The 21,293-nt window shown below is 42.4% G+C and overlaps 1 protein-coding gene across 1 annotated transcript in view; it reads left to right on the top strand.

Annotated features, from left to right (window-relative positions):
* LOC124794698 (irregular chiasm C-roughest protein) overlaps positions 1-21,293 on the top strand; it is a 1,925,819-nt gene that overhangs the window by 407,785 nt on the left and 1,496,741 nt on the right. The window lies entirely within an intron of this gene.

The following is a 21,293-nucleotide window of genomic DNA, read 5'->3' as shown; positions in this document are numbered from 1 at the left end:
ATTTAAATTCTTTTACTCGAGAGATGTAGTTATTACCAATTTTGAGATCAAAAGGTGCATCTTTGACGTCAGTCATAAATTTTGTTTTTTCAAATGAAATTTGTAATCCTACTTTTGCTGCCTACTCTTGTAATGATTCTAGCTGTTTCTGTGCATCGGTAATGTCTTGTGCGATCAGTGCCATGTCATCAGCAAATGCTAAACAGTCACATCTATGCCCTTACGTCTTGGTCCCAGTCTGTGTGCTGTTGCACCTGCTTTTCTCCATTCTCTAACAACTTTTTCAAGAGCACAATTGAAGAGCACTGGGGCAGTACATCCCCTTGTCGTACTCCTGTGTCTATTTCAAATTCTGTGCTCAATTCTCCCACAAATTTTACTTTGGATTTGGTCTCCGTGAGTGTTCATTTTTTCTTTTTTTTTTTTTACATCAAAGTTGGTAACGATATAACTTTATAAAATTTAGTATAAGTTTCTGTTTTATTTTGGAGAGATCGTATGTTGATACTGTTTGGGTAACTGAGCTTCTACTGTACGCTCTTCCCTGCAAGAATTCGGGAATCAAGAAGCAAACAGATGGCGTAGCCGTGGCACGCTGGCGCCGAGTGGGAGACGCGATCGGTGGGCTGCGACTAGGGCGGGGAGGCAGAGAGGCAAAGGCAGAGGCAAGGCAGGGTAGGTGGGGCATCGCGTTGGCCGGCGGGCTAAGTGGAGGCTCCGCCGTCGCCCCGGGAATACACAACGAAGCGCCGGCCGCCGGCAGCGGCGCCCATGCATACTTCAGGAGCGCGGCCGCAACTCAGCCCGCCTATTGAATTCCCGAGCGAGCGGCGATCTACGGCCCTCCCAACACATGCCCAGGTATGCCGCGACGCATTTAGACGCTCGCGTCTCTCCTGTTTGCGGCAGCCAACTGAGATGTAAATTCTACGCGTCTGGATTATGCAGCACCTATACTGGTCGTCCCATGTTACTTGGGCATACCCCACCTAATATTTGATACGTGGCTCGTGGTACATAAACAAGGTTTCGACCAGTGCCGCTATTTACTATGAAAGTGCTCCCGTTATCACTTTTTGTCATTTTTACAACCAGAAGTTTCTGGACACGATGCTTCGTCAGTACATTTCCCAATGACAGAAACTGAAGAAAAATTCGGGAATGGATTCAAAATTTACGGTGAAAGGATATCACTGACGAGATTCGCTGGTGACAATGCAATCCTCAGCAGAACTGAGAAATAATTGCAGAACATGTTGCGTGCAGTGAACAGTGTAACGCACATACATTGTGGATTGAGAGTAAATCGAATTCAAAGACGATTGCGTTGCCTCGAGTGGAAACTTTCCGTTTCCTGGAGCGTCACAGCAAGACGAGAAAAGTACGTCGGGAAAGTGGGTTCTTGTTGGCATTTCGACTCTCTGTATCTTCTGCCTGACTGCACCTACGTTCAACCACAATAGAATTAAGGTAATAATGATGTAGATTTTAATCTAAGACTGTCTCTACTGTAGGCAGCATCTCGTTTGAAAGCACTGCAGTACATGCCCCGATATTGTAAATACAAGCCATTACAGCAGTAACTGTTCTAATTTTCATTCTCAGCACATGAGGAGCGTTTGTCTTCATTGGTGTATACTCCACTCACACAAACCTTCAGCTGAAGACGATTGACTGACCGACTTCTGTACATTTTCTTTGTGTTTCCATTTGTCTACTGTCAACTCTAGCATGTGGACGAGTTATATTACTCTAGATGCGTTCGCTGCGTACAGTACAAGTGCAACAGAATCGAAGTAACGTTTTGTTACGTCTTTAATAATGTCATATTTACGTGAATGGTAATCTGATACATTTTTGAAAAGGTCGTCAGCAGAGGAAATGACTACCAATTAAAAAGTATACTGTGTCGTTTAACAAGGACTTATTGTTGTTCGTATTATCGTAAAAAACAAAGTTACAAGAAATGCAGTCATGCTGGTTAATGACCGGTTGGTACCCAGACAACATTTGCTTCATACATTCTTTTTTTTTCCTTGCGTACAAGAATTATTTGGGATATTCAAGATGAAAATTAAATGACCGTTTGGCGTCATTTGCCAGGAGGCCTCTTGCGGGGCAGGTCCAGCCGCCTTGGTGCAGGTCTTATTACATTCGACGGCACATTGGGCCACCTGAGCGCCGGATGAGGATGAAATGATGATGAAGATAGCTCAACACCCAATCCCTGAGCGAAGAAAGTCCCCAACCCAGCTGGGAATCGAACCCGGGCCCGTAGGACGGCAATGCCTCACGCTGACCACTCGGCTATCGGGGCGGACATTTAACTAATGAAACATTGCATCAGTTACGTGTCCTGTCATGCGTATCACGACGCTTTTCGAGATTTTATCATCATTATCAGGTACATATATTTACATCGGTATTTCTTGTGATGTTTACGTGTGCTTTGCTCTGTCCCTCTTGCCCTGCATTTGTCTTTTTGTGGTTGTGCTACATACGGAAAATCAGAAGACGTAAATAATGATTTTTTTATGTCTGTTTGCTTACAGAAACTGTTCCTCCTTCATTGTGCAGAAATCCACACACTTACAAACCATCACTCACACTAGATAAAAGGTTTTGCATTACTTGTCACGCCAAATTAAAAACATTTGGTCGTAGCTTCCGGAGCAAAAGACACACAACCACTCGCTAACGACTGCCGTGAAAGAAGAGTCGAAGCAATGTGAAATGACGTCCCCATGTCTGTCGTCCAACCTGAGTTCAAATGGTTCAAATGGCTCTGAGCACTATGGGACTTAACATCTTAGGTCATCAGTCCCCTAGAACTTAGAACTACTTAAACCTAACTAACCTAAGGACATTACACACACATCCATGCCCGAGGCAGGATTCGAACCTGCGACCGTAGCAGTCCCGCGGTTCCGGGCTGCAGCGCTAGAACCGCACGACCACCGCGGCCGGCGCCAAATAAGACTAACCTGGGATATTGACGGAATACAACGAAGAGCAGCACGAACGGTTACAGGTTTATAAAATGCATGACACACAGATACTGACTTTATTTATATTTTATCCCGACCGTTTTCGGTCTTAAACCATGTTAATAGTCCTTTACGAAATACGAAACAGAAATCATTACAAAATGCAGAAAGTAAATGACCTTGAAGGCACAAGATTATTTCAAATGTAGCATCAGAACAATTACTTCCGTCGAAAAATTAATCTGCAGCCAACATTATTTATCAAAATTAAAAGTGTCGGTCATTTCGAACACTACAAGTATGACATCTGTGTGAACAGCAATTAACTAAAAAGAACCAACACGAGACATATACTGATATTACAGGCGAGAACTCATAGTAAACAATTCAAAGACCGAAGACAACAAAAGTATTACATTAGAATCCAGAATGAAGGTAACACTAATAATACATCTCGAACAAGACTGTATTCCAATCAAACATTTTCAAGAATACAACGTAATAAACATTTAAAATTACATTAGATAAGGGTTTTTCTCATACTTAATTACTCAACGGTAACAACATCTCTGTTGTCATAAAGACTAATGAGTAACATCTTTCCATTAAAACATAGCAAAGTTGTCAGAATAGGATAAATATCATACTGTAGATACCAAATTAATGCTAATATACATAGATGCAAGATATTAACTCAATTTACAGATCCAGCAATACAATAACTATTAAACTCAATGCCTGAAACATCTTTGACAAAAGAAGTAATCAGAAACTGACATAGATACAATTATGTGATACGATAAGAACAGGTGTGACGCGGTACGGGGCTATCCCATAGCATAATCAGGATCACAATCATTCATAAGTGATATCCTAATAACACATAATCATTAGTAAGAACCATTAAGGATGAAAAAATTGTCATAATGTTTAAGTCAAGAGTGCCTTACTAATAATTTAATTGGTCACCAAAAATGTACAAAAACGAAGCACAAATACAATTTTCTAAGTGAAAATATAAAAATATTACCACATTATAGTCAGCGAACGTAGGAGAGTCACATAGTGTGATTAATTAATTCACGCAGACATACAGAGTCAAAGAGTAGAAGACCTACTCATAGATGAATAAAAAAGTAAAAATGTCAGTACCATCAGTCACCTTATTTGTTACTTAATCATCTAATCTCTTGACCTTATAGGTCGTTACCTTTCTGCATTTTGATATGATTTTTTTTTTTATTTCGTCTTTGTATGTCGTGAATTTTATAAAGCATTTACAGGCTGATAGCTCCTTAGCGAGATGTTTAAAGACTACAGATTTGTTGGACCCATGGGAGAATATCACGTAGATGCTGAAACAACTGAAATGGCAGAAACCAGAAGATATACCCAAACAGTCCCCCGATGAATCTGTCAATATATTACAAAACCCCTACATATCGTTCACATAAAGATCGCGAAGACAAGCTTAATCACCGCAAGAAGAGCGTTTCAGCAATCATTCTTCCCGAAATCCGTGCGTGGATGGAACAGAACAAAACCCTAATAACTAGTACAGTAGGAAGTTTCATGCATTTCACTGTGCTTTGCAGAGCTTCGATGTAGGTGCAGATGCCTCTTGGAGCAGCAGTTTTGGTGGCCAGCCACGCAGCCCGTTAGCGAGTGCGTGGACTCCCTCCGCCTTGTTTCGCGCGGAATGCGACCCGCTCGCCAGATCGGTTGTGCGGCTGAGCCGGCCCCCGGCGCCGAGCCGTCTGCCTCGCGGCTATATATCCCCGCGTCGGCGTCGGCGGCGGTGGCGGCGGAAGTGTTCTGTGTTAAAGGCGTTCAAACGGCTGATTTATGTGCAGGCTTCGCGAAACTTTTTTACTCTTTTTCTTCTTTTTTTCCAGGGGAAGGAGAGGCCATTCCGTCTCGACCCGAGAGCTGAGTTTGCGGGCGCGTTCTCCACGCGGCGCAGACGGAAGAAGTGCCGCCTGGGCAGTATTTTACTCACTTGTTTACGACCGCGACAGGGGACCACAATTCACTAAGTGAAAAACGCGGCCAAATTCGAACATAATTCTTACAGTGATAATGGAAACCTGTTTATGCACTGTTTGCGGAAGATTTGTGTCACGACGAATAGACTATTAGGCGAAAAGCCCACTCAGAATCCGTGTTTGGGTAATTCGTAATAGATTTTAAATGTATCACTGTCTTAGAGGGCCAATAAGAAGCACTAGAACTACAGTCAAAATATCAGTAGCTTGACTCAGTTGGTAGCCATAACATTTCCTCCGAAAAATTATCAAGTATTCTCAAGTTGTTAGGTTGGTTGATTCTGGGGAGAGGACCAAACATCGAGGTCCTCTGTCCCATCTGATTAGAGGAGGAGGGGAAGGAAGTCGGCCGTACCCCTTTCAAAGGAACTATCCCGGTATTTGCCTCAGGCTATTTAGGGAAATCGCGGAAGACCTAAATCAGGATGACTTGACGCGAAGGCGAGTCAAGTGTGATAACCACTGCGTCACCTCACTGGGTCAAGTTTCTAGCAAAATAATGATAATCACCACGCAAAATTGCAGTGCGAATAGCTATAACGTAAAATTGCCGTCGCCGAGAGCCAGTTAGCTGTTACTTAACCGCGAACTTACAGACTGAAAGTATGTATCTAAATCTCGAACATAGTCGTCGTTTGCTCATGATATGAGAATCTGTATCAGATGTTGTTAGTCAGGATAACAACAGAAATAGGTTCCTGTAAAGTGAAATAATGTAACTGAATTGTTGATGGCTGTAAGAAGGCGTGGTGAAAAGTAACAGCTCCGAATGTTTTACATGAAAACTGTTAAAGCTAGCTAAGCAAAACAAACTTTATTAATATTTAACACCTTTATTCTTCATGTCTACATGCTTATTTTTCAACATAATCAGGGTGACGAACAAATTTGTCTCAACGAGAGGCCAGTCTCCTGATACCGTCGCGGTAGAACGTTAGACTTTGTTGACGGAGCCACAATCTCACCTCCGTTTGCAGCGATTCATCGCTATTGAAGTAAAGTCGTCAGTGGTGTTCTTTGAGTTTTGAATGCAGATAAAAATTGGATGGGGCAAAGTGTGGATGGTATAGAGATTGATCGATGACAGTGAAACCAGGGTGCCGGATGGTTGCTGATGTCGCAGCGCTCGTGCGTGGAGTTTTCATGCTGAAGGAGATGTTTTCTGGACGATGTTTTCTGCGGTTAGAAACTCGATTACAGCAGGTTCTTTCTTACTCACCGACATAGTTACATTACACGCCGATATGTTACATGATAAAAATCGGAGCTCTCTAGCAGCAGAGGGCTGCAGATACACCGAAGAGCCAAAGAAATTGGTACATTTGCCTAATACTGTCTACGGCCCCCGCTAGCACGCAGAAGTGCTGCAAGACGACGTGACATGGACTCGACTAATGTCTGAAGTAGTACTGGAGGGAACTGACACCATAAATCCTGCAGGGCTCTCCATAAATCCGTAAGAGTTTGAGGTGGTGGAGATCTCTTCTGAACAGCACGTTGCAAGGCATCCCAGAAGTGCTCAGTAATGTTCATGTCTGGGGAATTTGGTGGCCAGCGGAAGCGTTTAAACTCAGAAGAATTTTCCTAGAGCCAATCTGTAGCAATTATAGAAGTGTGGGGTGTTGCATTGTTCTGCTGGAATAGCCCAAGTCCGTCGGAATGCACAATGGACGTAAATGGATGCAGGTGACCAGATAGGATGCGTAGGTACTTTTCACCTGTCAGAGTCGTATCTAGACGTATCACGGGTTTCATATCATTCCAACTGCACACGCCCCACACCATTACAGAGCCTCCACCAACTTGAACATGCTGGGTACATGGATTCATGAGGTTGTCTCCATAGCAGTACACATCCATCCGCTCTATACAAATTAAAACGAGACCTGTGCGACCAGGCAACATGTTTCCAGTCATCAACAGTCCAACTTCGGTGTTGACAGACCCAGCCAGGCCTAAAGCTTTGTGTCGTGCAGTGATCATGGTTACACGAGTGGGCCTTCGGCTCCGAAAGCCCATATCGATGATGTTTCGTTGAATGGTTAGCTCTCTGAAACTTGTTGAAGGTCCAGCATTGAAATCTGCGGTAATTTACGGAAGGTTTGCATTTCTGTCACGTTTAACGATTCTTTTCAGTTGTCGTTTGTCCCGATCTTGCAGGATCTCTTTCCGGCCGCAGCGAAGTCGGAATTTTGATGTTTTACGGGGTTCCTGAACTTCACGGTATACTCGCGTGAAATGGTCATAAGGGAAAATCCCCACTTAATCGCTACCTCGGAGATGCTGTGTCCCATTGTTCGTGCGCCGACTGTAACACCAAGTCCAAACTCACTTAAATCTTGATAATCTGCCATTGTAGCAGCAGTAACCGTTCTGACAACTGCGTCCAGAAAATTGTTGTTTTATATAGACGTTCCAATTCTTTTGAAATAAAGCATATTACTATATTAATTGTTTTGGCAGCTATCCAGCGCCTCATTCTGCCTGTTTACATATCTCTGTATTCGAATACGCATGCCTATCCCAGCTTCTTTCCCGCTTCAGTGTATGAGGACATGTGAAACAAAGGCGTAGAATGATAATAACGTTTTGGGTGTTTAAAAAGATTTTGATAGTTTTCACATGAAACATTCTGGGGTGTTCCTTTTCAGCACGCCTTCGTAGTGAGGACTGTCCTCTGTGCTGCCTCCCTGTAAAAAGAGAGCTGACGATTGTAACTCACCTATGCTTTGCCTAACAAGTTCGTCAAAGAGATAAAACAAAGAAAGCAGAAGATGGTAACACACCATATTTATATACACTAAAACTAATCTCCGTTGACCTCCGGAAAACTTGTAGAGCTACTGGAAACTACGAGCTGCGTTCTTTTTCGAAATAGATGAATGTACTGATATAACACGTCATTGGATTTATACAAAAGTGTAATTTCAGACACCTACGCAGTTTTTAAAAAAAATAAACGATGGAGCACCTCCACGCCAGCACTAGTGCTGTCAACAACGCACGAAGGTCTACTGTAACCTCTGAAAAGGTTTAATAATTTAATCGAGGATTCGCCTTGAGGGTCTATGATGATGTCTGTTCGTTTGAGTGAGATCTCCCATTAACGCGGGCCCATCGTGGGACAGTCAGCTATGCGACTGCCACTGTGATGAAAGAAGATTGGTTTCATCTCTCTGAGAAGAGAGTGGGAAACACTGAAACTGATCACACTACTCAACAAAATCTTTAACATCTTTCACACGTTTTACCATCGCATCCTCCAACAATCTGTGCGTCGCCCACTCGAGGGCTGATTTTCCGTTTATTCATATCATCGAAAGTGGTGACATTAACCCTATCCTTATTAAAGCGTGATTTCCGCGATTTCAATTTCAAACACAGTCGCCACTATACACCAACATTTGCCTGTCATGTCCCAGTATATCGATCAATCCTCATGGGACAGACTCTATAATTCCCTGTGAAACGTCCCCTTTTGAACAATTATACACGTCTGTGCTTAAACTGACATACAATATTTTTAGCGCAACGCAATCTGACTTTCAAAAATCCCTACAAAAGAATGGCCCTGACTAACATTAACCTACACGTTTCACAAATCACTTACCTCACAAAAATCTTGGTTACTCGAACTACTGCAATACAGCGAGCACCACTACTGCCAGCTAAATAAAAGATTCAAATTACGGAAGGCACTAACTACTGATAGGGATAGTTATCAAATGAAAGATATTAATAGAGAGCAAACAATGTATTTACCTTAATATCATCAAAAGTCATAATATATATAGGAGTTCATAACATCCATTCTTACAAATATCAAAACTCCGCCATTTCTCTCTCCACATTCATCACTGCTGGCGGCTCACCTCCAACTGCGCAATGCTACGCGCTGTTCACATAAACAGCCTACATATCTATACTTCCCTGTCGTGTATAAAGTGCCACGAGGCAGCAGTCAGTCTAATGATGGAGAGCGATCATAATTTTTTACATCTACATCTACATATATACTCCGCAATCCACCATACCGTGCGTGGCGGGGGGTTACCTCGAACTACAACTAGCATCTTGTCTCCCTGTTCCACTCCCAAACAGAACGAGGGAAAAATGAATGCCTATATGCCTCTATACGAGCCCTAATCTGTCTTATCTTATCTTTGTGGTCTCTCCGCGAAATATAAGTTGGCGGCAGTAAAATTGTACTCCAGTCAGCCTCAAATGCTGGTTCTCTAAATTTGCTCAGTAGCGATTCACGAAAAGAGCGCCTCCTTTCCTCCAGAGACTCCCACCCGAGTTCCTGAAGCATTTCCGTAACATTCGCGTGATGATCAAACCTACCAGTAACAAATCTAGCAGCCCGCCTCTGAATTGCTTCTATGTCCTCCCTCAATCCGACCTGATAGGGATCCCAAAAGCTCAAGCAGTACTCAAGAATAGGTCGTATTAGTGTTTTATAAGCGGTCTCCTTCCCCACAACTGCCATTACATGCTTGTCCGACCTCATATCGCTCCGCAGTGTTACGCCCAAATATTTAATGGACGTGGCTGTGTCAAGCGCTACACTACTAATGGAGTATTAAACATTACGGGATTCTTTTTCCTATTCATCTGCATTAATTTACATTTATCTATATTTAGAGTTAGCTGCCGTTCTTTATACCAAGCACAAATCCTGTCCAAGTCATCTTGTATCCTCCTACCGTCACTCAACGACGACACCTTCCCGTACACCACAGCATCATCAGCAAACAGCCGCACATTGCTATCCACCCTATCCAAAAGATCATTTATGCAGATAGAAAACAACAGCGGGCCTACCACACTTCCCTGGGGCACTCACCTCCGATGAACATTCACCATCGAGGACAACGTACTGGATTCTTTTACTTGAGAAGTCTTCGAGCCACTCACATACTTGGGAACCAATCCCATATGCTCGTACCTTAGTTAGGAGTCTGCTGTGGGGCAACGAGTCAAACGCTTTCCGGAAGTAACGGAATATGGCATCCGTCTGATACCCTTCATCTATGGTTCGCAAGATATCATGTGAAAAAAGGGCGAGTTGCGTTTCGCAGGAGCGATGCTTTCTAAAGCCGTGCTGATGCATGGACAGCAACTTCTCCGTCTCAAGGAAATTCATTATATTCGAACTGAGAATATGTTGTAGAATCCTGCAACAAACCGATGTTAAGGATATTGGTCTGTAATTTTGAGGATCCGTCCTTCTACCCTTCTTATATACAGGCGTCACCTGCGCCTTTTTCCAGTCGCTCAGGACTTTACGTTGGGCAAGAGATTCGCGATAAATGCAAGCTAAGTAAGGAGCCAATGCAATAAAGTACTCTCTGTAAAACCGGATTGTAATCCCATCAGGACCTGGCGATTTATTTATTTTCAACCCATTCAGCTGCTTCACAATCACAATTTTAAATCATTAGTGTATTTTATAAGATGAATAACAACAAAAATAATAAAACCGTTCAGAGATTACCAATCAGCTTGCTGTGCACTGAGGATAAATAAATGCATAAATGCAATAGAGAAAGGCGCTGTCAGTCTCAGACTATCTAGGTTTTATCAGCAGCGCTGGTTCTCTAGTCAAGTGGAAACACGGGCGTTCAAGGGCATGTTTGTTCCTCCGCCCATCCGGCGCTTTCCCGCCCTACTGTGGCTGTCTCCTCTGAAAGAAGTGCAGCCGGTGAGGCACATAACTCTTTTATATCCCCGTCCGACCTCCGACGCAGACCTGGGACCTGCGTCGCGACACGCAGCCCTCTTGCTCGCGAATTAAAACTTCCACTTAACTAAATCACACATTACACCGGCGCGTTTTCGTCCGGATTCCAACTTTAAGAAGTTGCGGCGTTTTACACATTAAGTCGCATTAACCCGAGCTCCCTCTCTCTCTCTCGTTTTCGCATTCCGCCACTTTCCGACCTCTCTTCTCGCACTGTAAAACTTGCGTGGACCGCTAGAAACAGGATACAAGGCACTTGCGCGAAGCAAAAAGGTACTTCTGCTCCTTTTCCTCTGCAGCCGCGTCTGGTGAGCATGCAAGAAAGAAGGACAGCATTCTAATTACATAAATTAAATACAAGTGTTTAAGTTCTCCTCGCTGCCGCAGTCTTGCAGCGCAACATTTTCGGAAGTGAGCACACCCTAGCTTTTTCTGTTGCAGGTGTAATTATTCAGCGTCGCTATTGTCAACATTAGCGTCTCTACGAATGCCATCAGTACACCGAATTAGCTCCCATTCTCCGTACGTGTTCAGAATATCTTGAAAGTAATGAAAAACTTTTCACTTTTTTCTGTCATGAAAAGTTTGTGACTATTAGATTTTGGAGTTTAATGTGTAGCACGTCTTCGTGAATTAAATGCATTTTATGTGCCTTATCAGCTGTTCCAAAAATATTTTATTCTTGTAACGGAATGAAAACGTAGTTGCACGGAACACGTTCAAAAATCGTGTCAACCAAAATTAACCTCACCTCTGCATCATAAGATACACTACTCCCCTAAAGTCATGCGTAATACATACATTTCGAAAATTTCTTGAAGTGTCGTTAGTGCCATGTCGGAATGAAACAGTCTTGTCGATCGAGATAGTTCATATACGAACTACTATGCTTTTTCAGTCTCACTTTGCATTACCTTACTGGTCCCTACTGATGTTGTATTACTGTAGTTTATAGAAGTTCTCATGTTTACATAGGTTGTAAGATTGATTCACCATATTTATCTGTATTTTCGTGCACTTTTTGCGTAAGTGCTGAAGTAGTGTGCGGTAAGTGTCAGTACGACTCTAGCGTTCACTTCATTGGCGTTGGTTTCAGGATATCAACGGGCCGTAGTAGATAAAATCAAATCTGTTGCAGAAGGTGACTAATCTTGCTAAGTTTCTTGATTAATGTAGTTCATTCTCATTGTGTTCATACAACTAAACGTATTTCGTGCATATTCACGGAAATATTCGATAATTCCTTAGCTTTTTGAGTAAATTCAGCATCGTTTGTTTTGAGATCAATAGGTAGATAAGGATCAATTTCAAATGGGCGTGTTTAAGAGGAATCCTTCGAACAAGAACGTAGTTCGATATTTCTTCAAGTAGCGCTCCGCGGTTGTTCAAAATGGCTCTGAGCACTATGGGACTTAACTTCTGACGTCATCAGTCCCCTAGAACTTAGAACTACTTAAACCTAACTAACCTAAGGACATCACACACATCCATGCACGAGGCAGGATTCTAACCTGCGATCGTAGCGGTCGCGCGGTTCCAGACTGAAGCGCCTAGAACCGTTCGGCCACACCTGCCGGCTCCGCTGTTGTGACAGACATTTTGATGTAAAAGTACCACAAGCAGCTAAATATTTTATCATCCTGAAACTTGCTTCAACATTACAGCCATTAAAAAAAATTTAAGACTTACAGACGATAAATTTATTAGTTCCCAAGTGAAAACAGAGGCTGTTAGTGGTAGTTTTGCTTTATATTGTGTATTGAGCAATTTTATTTGGTTCATTCTCCACTTAGTGGATCCATTTTACACACCTTGCGTGCTCGGGAGTATTTGACATGTTCTACTAAATGCAGAACATACGAACTGATGACGTATTGTACTTGAAAGTTTTAATTTTTGTAACTAGAATCAAGAATATGCGGGGAAATAATAAAAAAATTCTACATAGGGAAAGAGATGAATATTTTTTGTTGTGTGGATTTATCGTGCTTTAGTTTGCTATATACACGTACGAACATATGGACAAAAAATTCGGTGGACGACGCCTCTGCCGTACTGAAAAAAACACAAATATGTCTGCATGTGATGGAGATATCTTATCCTGTGTATGGCAGTTTTGTTACTGTGATCTTATGAGAAATATGGTATGTTTACAAGGGGATTCTGCAAGATTTGTAAAGTTATATTGTCTAAGGTAATTTATTCAGATGCTGTAATTATTCGAGATAACTGGTACATTGATCTACTCGAAATAAGTCTGTACTCGAAATAAAGATAGAGACTGGAATTCTAAATTGGAGTGTTGTTTTTCTGTGAATGGGCTCTAACAAAAACATCCGAGCAGTTCTCACTGCCCGTTTCAGAACGCCAGTCTCCTTCTGGTCTTCTCCTAAATGTCGTAGCTCAGCTGCAGCATGACTTTGTGGATATACTGCAGCCTACGGTCCCTGACAGAGTCAAAAGAGGATCCAGAACTTTTAGATTTATCCGTTATTAACATTGCTCCTCTAGAATGTGTGTGGGGTCTATGTGCAGTTTTGACATCTGGAGGAATGAAGCTGATATGGGCTGCTTGTAACATCATCTAGGTGAGGGATCTGGAGAAGACGTTATAAGAGATTGGATGTGAGATTAATATTTGGAAGGGTCAAGGGGCGAGTTGTAGGTGGTAGGAAGTGGGTAGGATTGCAATTATGTAGGAAAACGATTCATTAGAGCTTTCATTTGGAAGAGTTACGATAGGTTATAGTTGATAGAATGTTTAGATAGAGGGGAAAGGGGTTTGACTTTTGCTGGGAGAGGCGTGTAGTGAGAGAAGGTGTCAAATGATTGTCCTCGGAGTTGTTGTAAGACGGTTGAACGCAGCCAGGATGCTCAAAGATGGAATATAGAGTGCTGCGTTGCAGCCGAGAGTTTGACAGTACAGTTCGTTTTCCTCTCGTTTAAGGGAAGGAAATGCCGAGAGCGTATAAGATGACAACCAGCCCTGACGTGTCGCGTATGATATGTGCTGGGCGCTGCTGTCAACGACGTCGATTTCGTGCCTGGTCGATAGCATCTATGGGGCACGCTTTGACGGGTGATGGGTGGGTCTAATTCTCTCCATAACTTCTGCCCAAAGAAGGAAGATAACAGATCATGCGTCTCTGCGAAAAACTGTTTTGTTAAAGTGTTATTTCACAATCATGTTCTTATGTGGAAGAATATAAATATTAAATGGTCTAGACAGTGTCACTGAAGCGCTAAATCATTGCCAAAACCCTACAATATTGGTTTCTTACATTTTCTCACCCTGAAACGAAGAGGACAACAGGGGTCCTCACTAAGAAATCGCTGTTAAAGTGAAACCCAAATACAAATAATTACTTTAATGGTACTCCGGTATTATGACGATGGGGGAGAGCAAAATATAGGCTAGAATCAAAAAGTACTCTTTAGATAAAGTGATGGGAGGGGGAGGGGGCGGGAGGGCGGATCAAGAATATACGTGGATGGTAATGAAGTGAGGTCGAACAATGAATAGAACTAAAACTGAACTCGCATAGGCGAGACTCAAGTTGGATGGGTTTCCTGCCCGCAGGCTCAGCTTGAATGGCAGCTTAGGCGGCAGACAACTTCTGTAACTTTATTCTTGATGTGGCCCCGAATGTCATATGTTCAACTTGAAAATTTATTATTCATGTTGTTGTGGTCCTCATTCGGACGACCGGTTTGATGCAGCTCTCGACGCTAGTGTATTATGTGCAAGCCTCTTCGTCTCTAAATAACTGCTGCAAACTAGATCCTTGTCAGTATACTTTCTATGTTCAAGTCTCTGTCTCCTGCTATGGCTTTTATCTCACACACTTTCCTCCCTTACCAAACTGACGATTCCTTAATGCCTGAGGATATGCCCTATTAAAAAATGTATTCTTTCAGTCAAGCTGTGCCACACACATTTTTTTGCCATGATTAGACTCAGAACCTTCTTGTTATTTATTCGACCTACCTTTCTATTTTTCAACATTCTTCAGTATCACAATTCATTAGTTTGTATGAATTGCTTATCTTCAGAGTTTCACTTCCGTACAAGGTTCCATTCTACACAAATGCGTTCACAAAATAGTTTCTACCACTTAAGTTTATATTCCATATTAACAAAGTCGTCTATTTCAAAAATGCTTTTCTTGGTATTGTCGGTCTGCATTTCATATGCTCTCTACTTCGGCCGTTGTCAATTATTTTGCCGCCCGAATAGAACAACTTATCGATTACTTTTAGTGTCTCATATTCTAATCTGATTCTATCAGCATCATCCGATGATTACTTCTCAAGACAACATCCATTATGTTTAATAGCTCTTGGAAGACCTTCAATTGTCTCTGCCAGAATTAAAGTGTCATCGGCAAAGTGCAAAGTTTTTATTTATTCTCTCTAAACTGTAATTCCCTTCTTATAGAGCTCGCTCAATGTACAGATTGAATATACTCAGGAATAAGCGACAACCTTTTCTCATTCCCTTCGCAACTTCCGCTTTCCTTTCATAATGAAAGTCTGTGGTGTGTATTTGCCTTTCAGTTCTGTAACCATGTAATATGCTTGCAGCGTCTTTGTCCAAGCGGCTTTTGTCAAGCACAACTGAGGCTAGTACACTGTTAATGCCAGTAAGGCGTGAAGATTCTTAATATCACCACACGATCTGTCTGCAAGTGTACGTGTACCAGCACTGTCAAGTGAGCTGGTACAGTACAAGATTACTCATAATTCGAAATTAATTCGCTAAACGCGAATTCCATGACATCAGCTGTATTAGGTATAGATTTACTTCCCAACATTGACATATGAAAATTTGTGCCGGACCGTGATAGAGTCACGGGATTTCACGATTATCACGAGCAGTCGCCTTAATCACTTCAGCTATCCATACAGGCTCCCCGCACCAGCCCAAACTTACACATGCCACAATGTCTACACACTGTTAACGCCCACGTGGGCTTGAAATACTTACATACATTGCCCTCGATTCCTCGCTGTCATTTTCTCGCCGCTGCGGAAATCCAAGTAATGTTGCGAGCGTTAGCTGGTGAATTTAGTGGACTACGATATAAGGACGCATACAGTATGATATATGGAAGTTTGACTCGGCACAAAAAAGAATCATATGACATTACTGGATAGTAGATTTATACCTAATATACCTTATGTCAAGAAATTCGCATTCAGCGAATTAATTTCCAATTATTTCGTACAGCTCTGGAACGTCAAGTGTGTGTTATTTCACACACACACACGAGTAAAAATTGCTCATAAGTACCTACAGCGTTTCAGAAAATAACAGCACAAAAGCTGCAATTTATGTAGCAACACACATACTACTGTATAGAGGATCTCTCCAAGTTTTTAACACACATTTCATGTTTTCAGTGTGGGTACCATTTGTGATGCAACCGATACGTACATGCAATTCATTGCAGTCGTTGCTGCAGCTCACGGACATCAATGCTACACGGTCATATCATGTTTTCATTCACTTGGAGAGATGCCTTATCCAATGATATATATTATTTTTCTGTATGTCTTATACTTTTCACAAAGTCGGGTTCTGAAAATGCGGAGGACATGGTTCGATTTCCGGTACTGCGAGGGATTTTTCCTGATGGGGTGACTGGAAAGGGGTACACTCAACCTCGTGACGTCAGCTGAGGGGCTACTTGACACAGTAGTAGCTGCTCCGGGTCACGGTGTGCTGACCCCACAGCCTCCATCGAATCCAGTGACGTCACTGGCGGAGGACGAGACGGCGGTCGGTCGATACCTATTGAACCGCAAGGACCTGCGTACGGAGTTTTTTTACATTTCCTGAAACCCTGGAGTACTTCTGAATAACCCTACGCATCATTGCGAGCTGGTGACCATTCGGCGGTGGATCATCACTTCCGCATGACTGCTGCTGGACGCTCATGGCAGTCCCTTTCCCTTCTAACCAGCCTCGGCGCGCTGCTCCGTCCTCTTCTTGTTTGCTACCGCCTACTGCGAAATCACACTGCTCGCTCGTGCCGGGCTTCGTCAGTCGGGGACGGAGTCGCCGGCTCCCATTTTCCACTTTGCGGCGTCTTGCACTCGCGCTGGCTCGCGCAGCCCCCTTCGATCTCCTCATATTGAGTTTCGCTGATGGCGACTGCCCTCCCGGCCAATAGGATTACTCGACATAAACGCTTCGACAGCAACTTTAGCAAAATTAAGTTTGCCGAGTGGGAGGCCGGGCAGCTCCGCGCCGGGCCGCGTTTTAAGAACGGGCTGCCTACCGCCGCCAGCGCCGCTAGGGGCGCTGCGAGCGCAAGTACCCGCCGGCAAATTTCCGCCGCACAGATTTCTCATTCGCCGCCGCGGCCTCTCAAAAACGCAGCTACTGTTCCTGGGCCACAGCAGTTTTCCTACTGCGGAGAAAGCCAACGCTTCCCTTCCAAAAAAGTGCGAATTTTGCTACAACACAAACCGTCTAATATACCATTTGCTTTTGTACTTGTATTTTAAAATTGAACTCATTCTCGGATCTAAAACGCACTGTATGATAAAATTCTACTATTTTGCAAGAATGAATTGTATTTATCTTAAGAAAGTTTCACTTAGAAGTTAATGTGGAATAGTTGGCAAATATGGAAAACGGCCGTAAAATGCTGGTAACTACGTGTATTTGAGGAAAAACGTATGTAATCTACACAGACTACTGTTCTGGGATTCTTCTTAATTTGAACTCTTAGAAGAATCATTTATCAATAAAATAAAAATTTATTTGCGTCTATAACGAATTTGTTAAGCTTATTAACGTAAAAACAGAGCTATGAAGCAATTACTTGTTTACGTAGTAGAGCTGATTCGTTTAACATTCATCTGTTTGCAGAAGTCGTAACATTCGTAATATTCGTTCTCAGCAAAATGGTTCAAATGGCTCTGAGCACTGTGGGACTTAACATCTGAGGTCGCCGGCCGGAGTGGCCGAGCGGTTCTTGGCGCTACAATCTGGAACCGCGCGACCGCTACGGTTACAGGTTCGAATCCTGCCTCGGGCATGGATATGTGATGTCCTTTGGTTAGTTAGGTTTAAGTAGTTCTAAGTTCTAGGGGACTGATGACCTCAGAAGTTAAGTCCCATAGTGCTCAGAGCCATTTGAACCTCGTGAGGTCATCGGCCCCCTCGACTTAGAACTACTTAAACCTAACTAACCCGAGGACTGAAGCGCCTAGAACCACTCGGCCACAACGGCCGACCATTTCAGCATCTGCATATTTTACCAAGCTCTCCACACTTGGACTTCACAACACAAAACAGAAACAATTACGCCCATAGACATGACGACTTACCACTCCTTTGCTTCATAAATTGCATAGTTTTAATAGTTAGCACAAATTTTCAATAATTATTCTATATTTTTGGAAGCTTACTTGCAAAAGTTTTGTCTAACTGCTAAAAGAATGTAACCCAACCAAATAACCACCGAACTGCAGCCTCACCTGGACTCGAATCTGATACTCTCGTCTTTGGCGATCAAGTGGTCTACCGGGTTAGCTGTCCAAGCATGACTCCCCATCAACCGTCGCACCTGTACCTCATCTCCTACTTTCCATCTCACAGAAGCAAAAGCAATGATTCAGTTCAAAGTTGACCTTCGTAAATACCACCTCCGATTTCAGGACACTTTCGAATCATCTTGTTTACTCTCCGTTCAGCGATTCTGAGACCATCGTGGATTTTTTTTAATTTTTTTTTTTAGGACAGCAATGTTCATAAAATAAACGATCGGTTTGTCTACATTCTAAAGAGATCAGACCACAGGACTTCAGTAGCCAAGAAACGAGACCATTTTTGCCTCTCCGTCGCCTAAACTAACATTCCCCGGAAGATGTACGGGTAGGAACATTATGTTTACATGATGATTCAGATGGATCGGCAAAAGTGGTCACGTATCTAGGCTGCCAAGGTCCATGGATCTTACCACTTTTGATTTTCACATATGGCGATGGTTTAAAGGCGACGCAAACCTAGCAGACGAATAGATCATTCTGTTTACTATTGTCAGAAAAGTTGGGAGATTTATCACTGTAAGCAATAGAAATTGGGCACACATTACAAGAATATTGTTATTTCGATTAATTTATACAAAGGTCACCTAAAATATTAACTATTGCTCCTGAAACTCCTTGTACATGTATGAAATTCCAATCAGCCGTTCAACGAGCACGGAGAACCAGTACTTAGCGTTATCCTTCTTCCCAAAGCTTACCCATCTTCTCACTTTTGAGTCTGCTATCGATCTGGTGTCAGTTTTTTTTAAACCACTTTTCGTTTTTCTTATTTGCCCATGAAGTTAAGACAGTCAATCTTCTGTCTGCTTGACGTCGATGTAGTTGCCGTTGAGTCCGCTGTGTCTTTCTTGATATCCTTCTAGATTTCGGCTTGGTTTTTCGGGTCCTGTTTATAATGTTGAAGATTTTCATGATTAATCGCGGGTTGCCCATTCGCGCCAGACTTCTATATTATTTCAGACTCTTTTCCGTACAATGAAACAAAATCGTACCATCAGAGAATGTAATTCTTCTGAGCGTTTGCGCACGCAGATATAATCTTGAACCTAGGTTCTAAACATTTACGCGGATATCTGTCGTACCGTTTTCTCGATGACATTGACATTCATGATGAATGACGATATCTGAAATGAGTAGACTGCTTCTGGGAGAATGACTGTTCGTTAGTGACGGGGAAGATAATAGTTTCAGCTGAGCAGTCAAAGTAGGCAAACTTCCTCTATACTGACAGAACATACAGGATGCATGCGTTCGAACCTAATCTCGGTAACGCCCATTATTTGAGAAAGTGACTGACGCATGGACGATTTGTTCCATCAATTGTCTCACTTCAGTTTCATCGACTTATCCATGGACGTTTATCTACACAGTACTTAAATGCGTCTACTGGGCAGCAACACGGTGGTTGTTTCTGTGTAACGAGCGAAAATTACGGCAAGGTTCATAACATATTTGAAACACGTGCCAGCGAAAACGATTTTGCGAGACAGCTGTGAAAAGCAGCACACGGTAGTGAATAACAATAAGAAATTACAGCGAAGTTTCAATTTGAGCGTTAAATACAAAGCGTCATTTTTCAGTGCTGGTATCTAAATAAGCATTGTAACGATATCTAGTTTATTCTGTAGTGCTATTTCAAAAATTCGCGCTACGTGTTTCCCTTCGTTATTAAACATTTTTAAACATTCGTCGCAGATATATATCAACACTGAAACGCAAACGCTGTTGTCTTCACGGAATCCTCACATATATTTCATTGGGCAATGCTTCCTTTGTCATCATTTTCACGAACGTAAATATGCATATGTTTTCTGTTTCAATAGAACGTGTTATCCGGAAACATTTTCAGGTAACATTTAGCTGATGTGATACTGCGTTTAGCAAGCATCAGAATACAGAAGGTTCTCTACCTGTCAGTTTTGAGACACTGTAGTGTAGGGGAGAATAGAAACAGTGATACGTTAACGGGAAATAATCACTGATTTTAGATGAGCAAACCAATTCAGACTGCGAACTGTGGACTGGATATAAAGAAAACTGGTGCCAGAAAACGGCATTATTGTGAGAACATTCTGAGTTTGCCGGCCGGGGTGGCCGGGCGGTTCTAGGCACTACAGTTTGGAACCGCGCGACCGCTACGGTCGCAGGTTCGAATCCTGCCTCGGGCATGGATGTGTGTGATGTCCTTAGGTTAGCTAGGTTTAAGTAGTTCTAAGTTCTAGGGGACTGATGACCTTAGAAGTTAAGTCCCGTAGTGCTCAGAGTCATTTGAACCATTCTGAGTTTCGTCTATCAACCTAACCACGGGCAGATAGACAACGGAAGCTTGAGACCATTGTATTATACCACGTAGTAACTAGGAGACCCGTACTTCGTGTATAACTTAACGTTGAGAAAGAATCAGTGATAATAAGACTGTGATAACATCAATGACTACAAATATTAAAAGGAATGTTGACGCACAAAGGAAAATAATTTTGGTTTGCAAGAGTGATAGGACACAAATTGCAGAGAATCAAAGTAATCAAAATGAAGCATTCAACTCTTCGGAGGAAGATGTAAAGTCGAAATGGGTAAAACTGAAAAGCATTTGTAATATACCTGAAACGTCCCCTTAGGAAATTTATGAATTACTGTGCTGATAAACCTCTTACATTATTTGATTTTCAAACAGCTGAGCAGAACTGAACGTACTCAGACATTTCGCTCTTTACCTATTCTGATCAACACTAAACTGACACACAAAAGAATGACACTGACTAACAATAACCTATACCTTTCATGAATCACTTACCTCACATAAATATTCGTTACTCGAACTACTGCAATACAGCGAGCGCCAATACTGCCAGCTAAGTAAAAGATTCTAACTACTGAAGGCGCTAACTACTGATAGGTATTGTCAGAAAATGAAAGATATTGATAGAGAACAAAACAATGTATTTACCTTAATGA

This window comes from Schistocerca piceifrons, chromosome 4 (genome assembly GCF_021461385.2).
Source record: "Schistocerca piceifrons isolate TAMUIC-IGC-003096 chromosome 4, iqSchPice1.1, whole genome shotgun sequence".
NCBI classification, from domain to species: domain Eukaryota; kingdom Metazoa; phylum Arthropoda; class Insecta; order Orthoptera; family Acrididae; genus Schistocerca; species Schistocerca piceifrons.
This window is presented reverse-complemented; position numbering and strand designations above follow the sequence as displayed.